Below are 14,750 nucleotides of genomic sequence, written 5' to 3'. Positions count from 1 at the left end.
CATGTAGCCTGAGGATTTCATCTTGGATCTAGTTCTCAAATATTTCTACATTGGTCTGTAAGATTTTATCTGCTTTCATTAGACTTGTGTATTCAGGCTTTTCCTCAGCTTTCAAAAAGTAAAATATTTTTTTCTTTCCATTTTATATTCTTCTTATTTTGCACTTCTCAAGCTCTTCAGAAGCTCAAGCTCTCTTTGACACCATTGCTTTCCTTAAAATCTACAGGAAAAAAAAAATCCTAGGAATGCTTCTAACAGCACTCTGCTGCTTATTAGCTCATTCTCAGAAGATGGATATTGTCTCTTCCAATATTTTGATGCTATAAAGTCTCAAAATGTACATCTGTGTAATATTAATGTTGTAATACTTAGTCATATTTATTTACCTATGTATTTTGATAGATTTCTGTAAGTTTCATTACTGTGCAATGGGAAAAAGTAAGTTACTAACTGTGGCGCTCTATGGCCTGATGTAAGGAACCTTCCAGTCTTTCTAGATAAATATCTTTTAAAATTACCTAATCTGTGAAAAAAACAAAAAAGGTAGTTAGTTGGTAGCCTAAGCAGAGGGGCAAACTACAAATGATGCTATTGAAAATGCAATTTCTGGTGTTCACCTGAAGTGGTAATAAGTAAAGTTGGTATGCAGTCACCTACATAAGTGGATGTTTTTGCTTTGTAACGCTTGCATGTTATGACACCCAGGACGTTTAAGGATGTCAGTAAGTGAAAAAGTCAAGCCAAGTTATAGCTGTGCTAATGTTAAGCGTGTTCCAGTACAAATTTGGTTATACCAAGGCAATCTTATTCATTGAGGTCACAAGGCAACTATGTGGCAGTAGTATGCTCTCAAAACAGCACAGAGGCATCATAACAAGGCTTTGTTTATATCTACTCAGCAAAAGTATTTTATTGCATGCATTGTAATAAATGGATAATAGACTTTTAAAATACTCGTTCTTCTCTGCAGGGATTGGGATGATTTGTGGTTTCAGAGATGCAACAGTAACATTGCTAATCATTGCTAGTTGGGCATTACACCAGCCCTTCTTGTCCCACTCCTGCAGCATGATTTTCGCTCAAAATCTTAATTGAGTCCTTCAGGAATTAATTACATTTTCATTGGAAAGGAAGGAAATGATAAGATCCAAAAAGCATTTGACAAACACATGAAATGTTGAAGAACTAGGGAGTAAAGTACAAAAAAAAAGGAAAATGAGCTTCAATTTGGGAACAGTTTCACACAGATTGGAAGTATATGGAAACAGTCATCAGTGCATTCAATTGGTTGTAAAAGGCTAAGTTAATACAGGCATTGCTAATTTTGTCTAAAGGAGGAGGGTATTACATTTACTGTTGATGAAGAGAAGAAAAGTATATCAAGTTACAATGGGGCTCTTTTGCACAATTTTCATTTCTTATTTTGTTCTCTCCTGAATTAATTCATATAATATATATGCATTTTAATATTGTGTTAAAATCTATCTTTTTATCCATTTAATGTAATATTGTCTGGATAATGAACCTGAATGGATCTTTCTAAACATTTAAAAAAAAAAATCAGTCTGAGATACTGGACACATTCTTCTTCATGTCCTGTGCTTGCCGCCACTTGACCACTGCTGTACCTGTGCTAGCAAGTTTTACTGCTCATTAGTTCTAGTTAGTTTAACTTTTTCCTCAGCAGCCTGCTGCATCAGAACATGATGATCAATAGTAAAACCACTCAAAAACTACTGTCTGGCAAAATAAAAGTGTCTAGAATGAGAATCAATGAACTTCAAACAGAAGTAAATTTTTACAAAGCCATCTGTTGTTACTGCTGCTTCATGCAGTTGCAAAATTTTGACAAATATATAGTTATTGCATCAAGGTCTCAGCTATTTCCATATTTGCTATCCTTACATACGTGAATATTTGTGGAAAAAGATTTCAAAAGCTGAATTCTGAGGGTGCAATTAAATAGTATTGTAGTGGTCCTCCTGTAGATTCATATGTTTTGGTTCAGTTATGGGATGTATATACTGGAAAAGTGCTAGAAGTTCCCCCTTTTTTGTTTGTTATAAAATTGTAGTGAATAGCTGAGAGGTCAGTACACAAGCGAAACGCTTCAAGGACAAGTTTAAGGCACATCTTGATTTGTGTGGTGTCAGCTTCACAATGTGGAAAGCCACAGCTGAGGGTTGTCTGCTTTGGAGAGAAAATGCACTCACACTGTCAAAGCCTATGAACAAAATGGGAATGACACTGGGCAGCACAGAAGGTGCCAGACAAAAGAAAATAGTGAGTTCAGGAAATTACACAGGTGGTAGCTCTTTGTACTACTGTAATGTGAAAATCTGATTAATTTCATAGCAGATAAGATGAAAAAGTTGATTCTTCACACTGTGAGTCAACAGAAAGGCACTATCTGCTGTCCTTGCTTGGTTTCTTCCACTGTAATATAGGTGATGTAGTCTCTGGATATTCATCTTCAAGCTTTTGGTCTTGGATTTTCCAGCATAGCTGTTTTTCAAAACAAAACAAACCCAAATCCTGCCATCCCTCAGGCATATTTTAAAAAATTAGTGTACTTTGGGTACAGAAGTTCTTGTCTCCTTACAATTGAAGCATATTGCAGCAGTATGCTGCTTTATAGTAATCCAAAGTACTTAGAATGGAATTTGTCTTTGCTAGTATGTTGATGTTATTGATGAAGATGAATCATAAACAGGATTTAGTGGGGACAATGCGCAACTGACTGGTTGGCACCTTATACATGCTGTGTTATAATTGTTCAAAAGTAACTGTTCGCTGAGTGGAGGGATGCTATCAGAAGCACCAAGGGATTTTCCTTACCTCAAAGAAGACTTTAACGGACACACATTTTGTGATTAAAACCAAGAAATGTAGACCTCTAACATCTGGAGCTGTGGTATATTCACTGTTCTAAGATAATTTGTTTTGTGTGTGTTGGGAACTAAAATATCAGGTGGAAATATCGACATTTGTCTTGTGTCTCCATCAACTCATGACATAGTAAATCCTTTATTCACTATGTAGTGTAATAAAAGGGCCGTTGTTCCTTGGATGTATATCCCGTAACAGTTGCGGCCCTTTTATTTCCCTCCATCTGACTCAGATATATGTAGTTGTTAACAGAGTTGCCCAGCAGTGCTTTTTTACCTCCTCAGCAATATCATCTTCATTTCTGTCTCTATCTTTAGTTCTTTCTCTGGTGACACAGTATAAGGATGATCCTTCTGTGATAGGAACTGCTGGTAATACAGGTGTACAGTCAGGTTTTTGAGTGATTTTGCATGCATGTGGAACAGTGACACTGGTAAAACTACTGTTCAAAGCCACACAGGCATCCTGTATGGAGAAAACAAGTTGACTTAAATTATGCAGCACGCACTGCTAGACTAGATAGGAAGAAAAAGGGGGAAAAATGAAGAAAAAGTCCAGCTGTAGGCCCCATTAATGCTTAACCTATAAGAAATAATGAAAATGTGAAAAGAAAAACCACCACACTCTTTTTCTCTAGAATAAATGTCAGGACCATACCCAATGCAGTCTACTAAACAGAAATCAGAGCTTCTCCAGGAAGGAAAATCACTGACAATTTAACATTGAAAACCACAAAATTTACTGTAGGATGAACAAGAAAAAGCAAAGGAATGTTTTGATTCTATTGACGTGAGATGGTGTTGGGCTGTTGCAGAGTCATAAGTATGTATGTTGGCTGATACATCAGAAGGCTTTAACAGATATGGACAATAAAGTAATCCAGTTATTATAACCCTTGAGGGCAGTTAAAAAAAGCAGATAATAAAATGTATTGCTGATTTAGAAGAAAAAAGTCTGCAAGAGAGCCAGAACTTTGATCATGGAGGATTTTAATTCTTGAGATTTTGATTGTGATAACTATATTATACAAAGTATATTTTTTGACGATAATACTGCATTGCTTAGTGAGACAATTTGTGGAACAATCCATGTAGTCAAAGGCTATTTGGGAGCCAATCCTGTGAAGACGACAAGTCTAATTAATAAAAAAAAGAGCATGTAGGAACTAATGATCACAGCATTATCTGAACATATACTTTAAGAATAAGTAAAGAAACAAAAGTTTGGTTGTGAAGCAGCTGATGTTGAGGGAATATTAAAATGCCCTAAGGAATTTAAGTATCTATGTACCATATAGCGAATCATTTAATAGAGAAATTTGAAACATTTAAGAAATTGTTAGCAGCAGTGATGTTGTAACTAAGTTTAATTAAATTGAATTAATAAAGCAAATGAAAATATTAACTGGTGAGCATAAAGACTAGTTCAAACAATAGATGATTTCTTCAAAATATTTGCAAGAATAAGCATGGTAAAATGTATAATTATAAAGAAAAATACATGAAATCTAAGATCATGAGAGAAGTGCAAAACTCCAAAGAGTGTTGAAATACAAAAAAAGTATTAAACTTTTATTCAGTACTTTTCTAGATTACATTTAATGGTAAACACTAAAAATAAGTGATCCGGTAGGGAGCATCTGCTGAAGCATTGAAAGCTGTTGGCCAAGTTAAATGGTCTTGTGTATGCCTTCTCCTGATCTAAAATAATGAAGTCAAAAGAATGGATAGCAGTATAATGAAGTGAAGTGTCGGGCAGGACAGAGAGATTTGAGTCTGCACCATAACAATATAAACTTCTAGCCAAAGCTCTGCCCTTAGTGGGGCTGCCACGTTTTCTGGGGGCAAGCACGGCGTTTTCAATTCAGGCTTACTCTGAAGCCACTTTATGAATGGAGGCATTTAGTATACAGTATGAAAACATTTCTAAATCGAATGCACAGTTTTCTCAATTTAATACCCATCCTACTATTTTATTAAAGTCACAGGCATTCCACTGTTACATACCTACTAAAATGGGATATGAGTGGAGAAAAAGTAATTTAAAATTTTATCTGTTTTGTCCCATCTTCACCGCAGCAGCCTCCTCTCCCCAGGCTTTGGGTAGCACGTTCATCCAAATGCTTGGTTCAGGTGATTGCATTTTTTTACCCCCATGCACTCTAATGACAAAAATAAATGTTGTAGGGAGATAAACATGATTTGGACTTCTTACTGTGAGGGTATATATCAATTTCCTCAAAACTAATGCAATTTTTTAATTGTTGTGTCTACAGAATACTGCCTTTCTGTAATTGTTTACAGAGAGGTGTGCCTTGGCCTTTTGCTGCTGATTGACACAGATGAACTGTCACCATAGCAACAGAATAAATTAATTAAAAAAACCCCAGGCAGATTGCCAGACTTTAAAACAGGAGATGGGAAACTAGCAACTAATCTGTGATAAAACATAATTTTCTGTCTCCTGAAATTTAGGAGCTTGTAACTCCCCCCATAGGATGGATTGCATTTGAAGTTGCTGAGGCACATGTAGTGTATTTGAATCTCAAATTTAGATTCTGAGGTGTAAATTAAGGCAGGGAAATGTTGTCTCATGGAATCATGGCTGTGTAAATGTCTTTTCACAACTATTCTTCTGCCTGTCAAAAGGGGAAAAATATCAGCATTGTAATGATAAAAGCAAGACTCAAAATAGCTCAGCATAGTGACCTAGAGAATTAGGATGCTCTCATCATATCCTGGATTTGCTATGTTCCATATCCCATGACAAGCACTAACCACATGGTTTGTACAGGTGTGCCTCATTCTACTCTGTGGTTTACTTGTGGGAAGTAGTCGAGTTCCAGCAGGAAAGGTTGAGAAACCATCTTCAAAACAGCCGGTAGCTTTATGCTACTGAAGGGAGACGTAGAAAATTGAGAATCATGGCGTTGGCCTGGAATAAAGAGAGGCAAAATTTGAAAGTCAGTATTTTAGGCTGATCTGGAGTAAGTGACCATGTCTGTGCATCTTTCTGGTCATGACTAGAAATTCTATTATGAAGCTGATAAGAACCATTTTCAGCTTGACTTCATTAGATTGACACTTGCCAGGCAAAACCTAACTAGATCTTACAAAAAGTGCTATTTACAGACAAGGAAATTGGCTGAGTTTTACTTAGAGAAGGCTGTATAAAGCCTATTCATATGCTATCGTTGTTGTCATCCCTGTTCATCAGTTTTAACAGCAAATACCAAAAGTAACAACTTTTTAGAGGTGTGACTACTTAGGGCTTTTAAAAAGTTATCACTGACCATTGTGTATTGTGCCCATGTTTTAGCTGGAAATCTTCCTAGTTTGTAAAGCACTCTAGCATCTGTGTTCTGATACCATAAAAGCACACACTGCACTCTTCTTGAGAAGCAAGTGTTCATTCTCTGTTGGCCTGTTGCTTTCATTAATCTAAAATTGCATTATTTAGGCTGGAAATTATTTGATTTTTTTAATAACAGCATTTTCTGGTTTGCAGTATTACAAAAACTGTTTTCAAGGTATCTTGGAGGGTTTTGGAACTCCAGCTCTGGACTTATGTATCGGAAAATGCCAGCTGTTTATATACAAAAGAAATTCTTGCTTCAGGGTTTTGAGAGATTAATTGGGAAATGTGTCCTATGTATATCCTAAATTATCAACCGACATAAGGCAAATAATTAGAAACAAAATGTGTTACTTAAAAAAAAGTACGCATTTGTGTGTATGTCTCACTGAAGAATATTTTAATCATTGAGGCTGCCAGTATTAACTATGCCAGCAATCAGAAATCCAAAGCAAGTTCAAGATCCAATTGCATTCCATACAGCATATGGTCCCATTATGTAATTATTCTTAAAAAAAAAAAAAAAAATCATGGAAACAGATTTCAAAGGGAAGAATACAGGTAGCCTTTCTTGTGACATTTTTCTATCCTTTTAATTGCGACTTTTATTAAGAAAGCTGATGCTGCATGACCCCCGGTTAATGATCTACATCAATTTATACTCCTTTTAACTGTGGCTTCAGAGAAGGGTTTTCATTTTAATCTTTTTATTTTTGTTGAAAACTTCTTTCTTTACTTTCTTTTGGTTTTCTGTATTGGATCTTAGTAAGTTTAAGAGCACTGCTATGCCATTTACATAGGATGACAAAGATTATAGCCTTTTCAAGAATATAGGTGAAACAAACATATTCAAGTACTGAACTTTATGACCTTATCAGTCGTTTTTTCACTTACCATGTCTACCCACCACAAAACACTGCTACAACTGTTTTTAGCTATAGATTTGACCTTTGTTTTTTGTGTTTTGTGGTTTGTTTGGTTTTTTTTTTTGCAAATATCAATAAATCAACCTCTTAAATGCAATGAAAATTCAAAACTTCAGTTTGTCTTGTAACTTAGGAAGGCAGTCTGGGAAGTAGATGGTTGTAACCTTTATATATCTTGATTAGAAGAAATTGTGGTGCATATGTCTGAGTTTAGAAACGGGATACAAATTTATCTGATGTCATTGTATGCAGAACTGTAAAAGCTGAGGCTGAGTATACTTCTTACTGTATATTTAATGCTTTGCAATTTTTTTTTGTGTATCTACTTTGTTATAATTAAATTCCCATATGTCCATTAAACAAACAAACAAATTTTGTTTTAATAAAGGGGACATAGACAGCATTAGCAGCAGTGACAGCATAGCGAATGTTCCAAGGCTGGAAATAGGCGTTCTTTCTTTTCCAGTTGCAAATCTGATTCAATTCAGACATTTTATTAATAATGGCAATATGTTGCTGACATTTCAGCATAGTTCAGTTACTGTGGCATAGCAACAAATTTCACAGAGGAAAGTTTCATATCGCAGTAAGCCTGTGGATAGTAATGTTCTCACACTTCTTTTAAAATTGTAACCAAAAAGAAATAACAAATATATAATGAAAAGTTTGTAAAATACAAAAATTATAGCAGTTTCCTATCTGTGTTCTATCATTTTTCTTTGTTTACGCTTCACTTGAACGGATAAAATTGTGTTAGTGACATCCTAATCACCTCCCACTCGTATAATTACAGCTGCACAATATTAGTTGGTGTGTCACAAACAAGGATTATATTTTGTATTTAAGGAGCAAAAGGCAGCAAGATATCTGAATGTCATCATAAAGGACTTGTATCGAAAATATAGTAACGGGAATATAAAGCAGAAGTAAGTTTAGACCAAGAGTCATATTACCTGTAATAATTAAGCTTCTTGACTCATGAAGTTAAAGGTGAATGAACCCTTAACACCTTTTAACACTTTCACTGGTTTTGGTTTGAAAGATTTGAAGGACTGTCACATTAAAGGGTTGCTTTTATATTATACACACATGGTGGAAGAGAGAAGAAAGGAGTTTTTTTAAGGAAACAAAAAGGGGGGGAAAGGAGGAGAAAGTAAGTGTGGTAACAGATCAGTTTGAAAAATCTGTTGCACCAAAAGCAGGTAGAATTACTTTCCTCACCTCCTGTTCTCTACCCCAACCACTCTCCAAATTGGCTATCATCCCAACTAAATCCTTTTCCTACCATTAAGAATGGAATTACTAAGATGGGCTAATTGTTATGCTCAGTTATTGGATCCCACCCAGAATTTGTTGTTCATGGTTACAGGAAACCAACGAGTGTCAACTCGAAGTTTAAGCAGGTAGGTATATGTCACTGTCACACAACAGGGTGCAAGGAAATAGGCTGTCAGGTTTCCTGGTGCCTCAGAACAAGGAGCCAGACTAGCCTAAAGCCTTCCTGCCAACACAGATAACTGCTACCCCTGTTACTGTTGCTGAAGATGGAATTAGGAAGTCCGGAGAATGAGGATCTTGTGGCAGATGTCCCAATCCTACAGCAACCATCACCTCTAACAACATAAAAATACAGAAAACTCATTTTTCTGAGATAGTTTTCTGGCTGGCTTTCCTGAACTTTCCTTTTCCTCGCTCTTCTTATCCTCTTCCTCAAAACATCTGGGAAAACACAAGAGCTGCTGGGGAAGAGGGTCTTGCCGAGTCAGCCAAGGGCTGCCCAAGTGCATCAATTATTGCTGCTAAACTGGGCACTGAGTTTCCTGGGCCCTAAGCAAAGCCCCCTTAGCCGTGGTTCTTCCGTTACATAATTAAGTCTTGTTAGAGTTGGTCATCTACATTGCTGATCTTCACAACTTTAGTGGCCAGGAGCAGGTGTCCCTGCTTGTCTTTGTTACCAACTGCTCCTACTGGATCTGTTCACTTCTAGCTGTTCCCGCCAGTCCCTGCCTAACTGGGTTCAGTGTCAGTGGTTCTTGCTCCCCATACTCGCGACAGAATGCCCGCGTGGCTGTGCCAGCTGCTCGGTGCTCTCTGCCAGCACGCTGGCTGCAGCTCTGCTCTTTCTCGTCTTTGCTTTGCCAGACCCTTGCTCTCAGCAGCCCTAGAAATGTTTTCAGTCTTTGTGGAAAAAAAATTAATGCCACATGATACCCACCTGCAGCCCTTGTCAGAACTGGCGATGCGCTGAGTACCCGAATGGAGGCTTGCCTTTTGTGAAAGAGAGCAAGGTAGGGAAAAGGCCTCAAAGAGCTTCTGGGGTTTGCCTGGGCTTCAGTGCACTGCTCCAGCTTTCCAGCGAGCGTAGCCAGCCTCGTTGACTGCAGGAGCACTCAGGGACAGCTTTGGCTGCAGGCTTACACTGGAATAATGTCTAGTGATTTATTCACTGATATTATTTAGCCATTTGTCAAACTGTTCCGAATTGCAAGTCTTTGTGAACAGTTGGTTTCAAAACAAATCCTAAAACTTACCACAAATTATTCATAATAAATACTTCTCCAGCTCTCATTACATCTGTGATTTGTATTACAAAAGCACCTAGAGGCCTAAGTTGACATTAAGACAACCAGTATGCTAGAAGCTGTGTGTATAGACAGTAAAATAAAATATTTATATGAAGAACTTCTCTACAAATACTACTTGGGGCCAAAAAGCATCATCCCATTTGATGATTTGCTGTTACATTCATGTTCCATAGGATTTGGTGTGTTTTGACTTGGACTGTCTAGGCAGGAGTTCAGTAGATTTATCATATACAGACGTATTTTTTTGGGTGTTATCCCATGTGCTGCAAGGAACTAAAACGTAAGAATTTTGTCAGTATCATACCAGTATAGGTTTTTTAGTTTTAATACTGTATTAAATTAAGTTAAATGCTCTTTACAGTAATGCTTGAGAAGTCTCTGAAAACACAGAAATCTACTGACGAGGTGTAAGAGTTTACATTTCTTCACAAATAATGCCACTGACTATGAGAATTGTGTGTAGTCAAGAAAATGTATTGTCTACTATCTGTAGCAGTTTTGGCACCTAGGTTTTGGGCTGCCCTGTGTACATTTTGTGATATTTTTCCTTTTATTGCACAGCTCGGATGGATTATGCATCAGCCATCAACAGTCTGTTTATGAAAAAGGGAAATCTCTGGGAATTGTCAGTAATATCTTCTGCATATCAGTGCATAAGAATGAGTATTTGCGATTCAGTAAAACTGCTATGGTCTGCAAAAGATACTGCTTTATACATTTTTTTTCCTTTAAAAATATTTTGAGGGGAGAGTGCCAATTTATTATTATTACTTTTTAAAATAATGATTCCTGGATAGATATGAGGGAAACGTTTGTGAGCTTTTGTGTGGAGGAATGCTTATCAAAGTAGAAGAGGTGCTGTTTCTTATTCATATGCTACATCTTAACAGCGCATAAAATATTACCATATTCTGGAAGTGTAAAAAGCTAACAGGTCTTCATGTTTCAGGACATAAAACTCCATTCAATAACTCTTTTTATTCACAAATGGCTTGATGCTGTGTTTTTTTCTTTGCCTGCTTAGGTACATGCTACTATATTTTCTTAAAATGTGTTCCTAGGTTCATAATTTTTACATGATAGAATTTAAGAGGAATATTTAAAAGGCAATAGCAGGAGCTATATATAAATGTTTAAATGATAAGAAAGATTTGCAAAATGTTTTACAGCTTCCTGATATTGTTGAAATAGACTCTTCTTAGAGCTGTGGCATATGTTATTTTAAAATGTCTCTATAGCCCATTTAGTTGTTTGTAGATTGTGCTGTGGTGATACGTTGCTGTGCTTCCACAGAAGACGGAGGAGCATCTTGATCCTAGTGATCATAGCAACCCCTAAGAATCTCTATTGAACTTTGTGAAAAGTTAATTGAGTTTGTATCTCGGGCAGCACAGCATGAAGTAATGTCAAGGCTACGCAGTTTGTTTCCGTTTCGAGTTGCCAGGAAAATTCATACATTGCTGACTCTCTAGCATATGTCATTTAAGTGTGTGAAGCATGTAGGTAAGATAAGAGCCCCAGAAAAAGTGCCTTCACCTCCTGTGCTATGTGCACTGGTGAAAATCTCTGAGAATAGCACACTATTGCCTTTCTCTTCAGCTGACACTTACACAGCAATTTCCTTGTTGTCTTTTTGAAGAACCAGTTAGCTTTTTATATGGAATGTTATCTATGTAAGTACTAATGATGTGGAGGCTAGGTGAGCCACACACTAAATTAGAATTGAAGCAGACAGTGTTCTGTAGCTACAAATAGTTATCACATTCTTTCAGAGGGAATGCTTTCACTGAGTATTACAAGAACATGATGGTAATTTCTGCCTTCAAGGGAACACCGGCAAGACAGTGGCAGATTTTTTTTTTTCTTCATACCTTTGCTAGACTACTAATAACAGTTCAGGTGTTCAATGGTTGTAGTATTTTTAAAAGTGGTGGGTTTTTTTTTTCCTATCAATTAGGTTTGTTTTCTTTGTATAAGGTGAACAACAACACTAACTTGGTCAATTTATTGCCAGTGCACTGACAAATGAGTTGTCAATTGGGTTTCTAACTAGGCTTCAGTGGCCCATATGTATCCTCCTCCTTTGTCATTATGAGGGATGTTTCTTTTTATGTTTTGTTGTTCTTGTCATGATAAGGCTAAGATAAAAATAACTACTGTAAGACTGTGCGAATTGAGTCCCCAACATGGTAACAAAAAAATCAGAAAAATAACTTCAGATCATCATTCAATCACACTTTGTAAATTTCTGTTTTTACAAAACTGAAATTAAGCTATTAACCTGTTTATCAAGATTGCTTTAAATTTATAACTTGACAATATCTGCAGCAAAACATTTTTTTCTGTTGATGAGATGAAGCTGTTTTGGAGGAGAAAGTGAACATATCTCCAAAGATTTTATTGCACTTGGAGATCATTTTACTTCAAGGTTTCTTGTATAACCATGCCACTGTTATTTATGGAGTATTTTCACATAAGAGAATCTTAAGTGCTATCTCATGGCAAAGTGGACAGAAATAGCTGTAGATCAATTCTGTGTTCAGCCAGAGATCTTTGAAAGTTCTATAACTTTTTTTGAATATGAGAAATGCAAAAGCTTAGAAAGCTTAGCTTACCTATATTGTATTTTAGAGTTTGGAAGCTAAAAGGAGAATATTTTTAAAGTGTATTTTTAACAAAGAAAAATACCAGAAATGCTCAATGTCTAAATACCTTTAATTTTACTGACCATTTTTCAAGGCATTGTAGGTTATAATAAAAAAAAGTGTAGTTAATGAAATTAATTTAGGTCAACCACGTGAAAGCAATAAAACCAGAAGAAAGTTTGAGGAAGCTCAATATCCTTTTTTGATCAGGATGCCTGAAGATGTTTCAAGTCAGTTCAGACAACAGCCTTGATTTTGCATCATTACTCTGAACACCATTGTTCTTCAGACCTTCAAGATCAGTCTCCTGCCTGATTATGTGAAGAGTAATTCTGCGTTCTAGCCCGAGTACTTCACGTTGTACCTACAAAAGGAAGGCTGAACACTGTCAACTGGCTGAATTTACTTCATCCTTTCATCCTTCCAGTGTTAGCTGTTGTACGACTGTATTCTCCAGATGTAAGCTGTACACCACTTTCATCTCCATCTATTCTTAACTTGCTAGCTAAGCCCTCAACACAGATATATTTGAAAAGTATTTGTAAAATCCTTTTATACGAGAGTCTTTATGGCAAAAAGACTGTCAGAGTGTTCTGTCTTATGGCAAGCTGTCATTAATGCTATCCATTACTACTGCAACTCGTGGTACTTGAGAAATTTAATAAGCTAATTTTTTTTAGTGACTAAACCTTTCTTTGAGTAACACTCTGTCATGCCCAAGTTTGTCATCTATTTTTAATTATTATACTCTGTTCTGTTCCTAATATAAGTACCGTCAAAGTTTTGTCATTTTTTTTTTCCTTCAGATTGTAAAAAGATGATAGACCTCAGAAATTAATCCACTGCCAATTCAGATAGAAGTGAGATGGAGATGTAGGATGTTCATAGGAATTAATGGGACTGCATCTTATTGGTCTTCCCACTTCCCCATGAAAATTACTTCAGCTGTTCCCCTGGGATTTCTCTCCATATTTTTGCTATACTACAGGAAAGACGTACAGCTTCTCTTCAGTGCTCTATGTGACATACCGCTACTGGGAGGTAAAAATGCATACAGTTATTTCAAATGGGAATCACAACTGAGGACCACAAAAAGCATATTTTTTTTTCCCCAGAGACAGAATGAATCTTATCTCCAATAATTTACATTTCATGGTAAAATCTGTTGTGCACTCCTTATTGGAAGTCATGAGTTCTGCAATTCCATTTCTGCACCTGATGTTCAGTGCATGTGTTATTTTGGGCAGACCTGACTGAGCTGCATTGTTGAGTGTCCTTTTACATTAAAAGAAAAATAATTTAGAATACAGTTCATCCTGGTATGTGTGTCTTTACCAGCACTAAAAAAAAGTTTTACAGTAAAATGGAGTTTTAGAGACTTGTCAGTCTCTTGCCATTGCAGAGTTCTACATGCATCTTGTTCAATACCGCAGCTTATGTCCTAGCACGTTACGGACATCAGTAATTTAGTCATCATGAACCACAAAAGAAATGGACAGTTCTAATTGTAAAAGTGTCTTTTCCCCTTTTAATAAATACTAGTTGAAACACAGATTTCTCCCCTAACCCCAAATATTGTGTATAATTTGGAAAAACAGGTAAGTTTGTTTAGGTTTGAAAGAACACCACTGTTGAGTTAGACACCCTAATGAAGGGTGAGACTTTTTAGACTTCTGCTGTTTGCAGTTGCTCTTTGAGGAACTGATTAGGTACTGGGATTCAGTGCCTCTGATACAGACACCAAATATTTTGGTGCCTCTTATTAGACAAGAGCTCTATAAAAGGAGAAATTAATGTTTTATTTTTTCCTTTTGTCATTTGTGTCTAAACTGCCATACAATAAACATGCTTATTATAAGCATGTGTTTTACAACTCTGTGCTGCTCATAGCACTGATTCTGTTCCTCTGTGTCAGTTTCATCCTGAAACCCATTACACAGTGGTTGCTCATGTGTAAATGTATACTAGTGTGTATATGTTCATAAGGTTGTGCTCTAAGTTCCAGTTGTTCACTTACTTGACCTTGGTCTAGTTAACCTTGGTCTAGTTAACAGCTAACATGTTTTTGTGCTGCCTGGCTTGAAAATTTCCTAGTTGAATATTTTCCATATTAAGAATTTTTTGGGGGCTGGCAGCTAGCTTTTTTCACTGACACTGACTCCTTTGGGAAAATTATGGGGAGAAAAAAAAAAAAAACCAAAACAGATATCATAACTGTATCTAGTAATTACTTTTCAGAATCTGTTCTTTTACAATGTTTCTTACTTTCTGTTCAGTTTAATGTAGTGTGTCTATGATGCTAACTCTTTCATAATGATTTTGGTAGGAATCTGTAGGGACCCAGTTATGGT

General features: G+C 36.4%; 1 long non-coding RNA gene across 1 annotated transcript in view; it reads left to right on the top strand.

Annotated features, from left to right (window-relative positions):
* LOC148056732 (uncharacterized) overlaps positions 1-13,708 on the top strand; it is a 150,029-nt gene extending 136,321 nt beyond the window's left edge. The window contains exons 3-4 of the long non-coding RNA XR_015702612.1: positions 12,610-12,858; positions 13,206-13,708. This is a non-coding gene — a long non-coding RNA (uncharacterized LOC148056732). The remainder of the gene's footprint in view (positions 1-12,609; positions 12,859-13,205) is intronic.
* Positions 13,709-14,750: the final 1,042 nt, after the last annotated feature.

The sequence above is a fragment of the Nipponia nippon genome, unplaced genomic scaffold (assembly GCF_047370975.1).
Source record: "Nipponia nippon isolate SJK-2023a ecotype South Korea unplaced genomic scaffold, ASM4737097v1 scaffold_12, whole genome shotgun sequence".
Taxonomy (NCBI): Eukaryota; Metazoa; Chordata; class Aves; order Pelecaniformes; family Threskiornithidae; genus Nipponia; species Nipponia nippon.
Note: the sequence above shows the minus strand (reverse complement) of the source record. Positions and strands in the feature narration are given on the sequence as shown.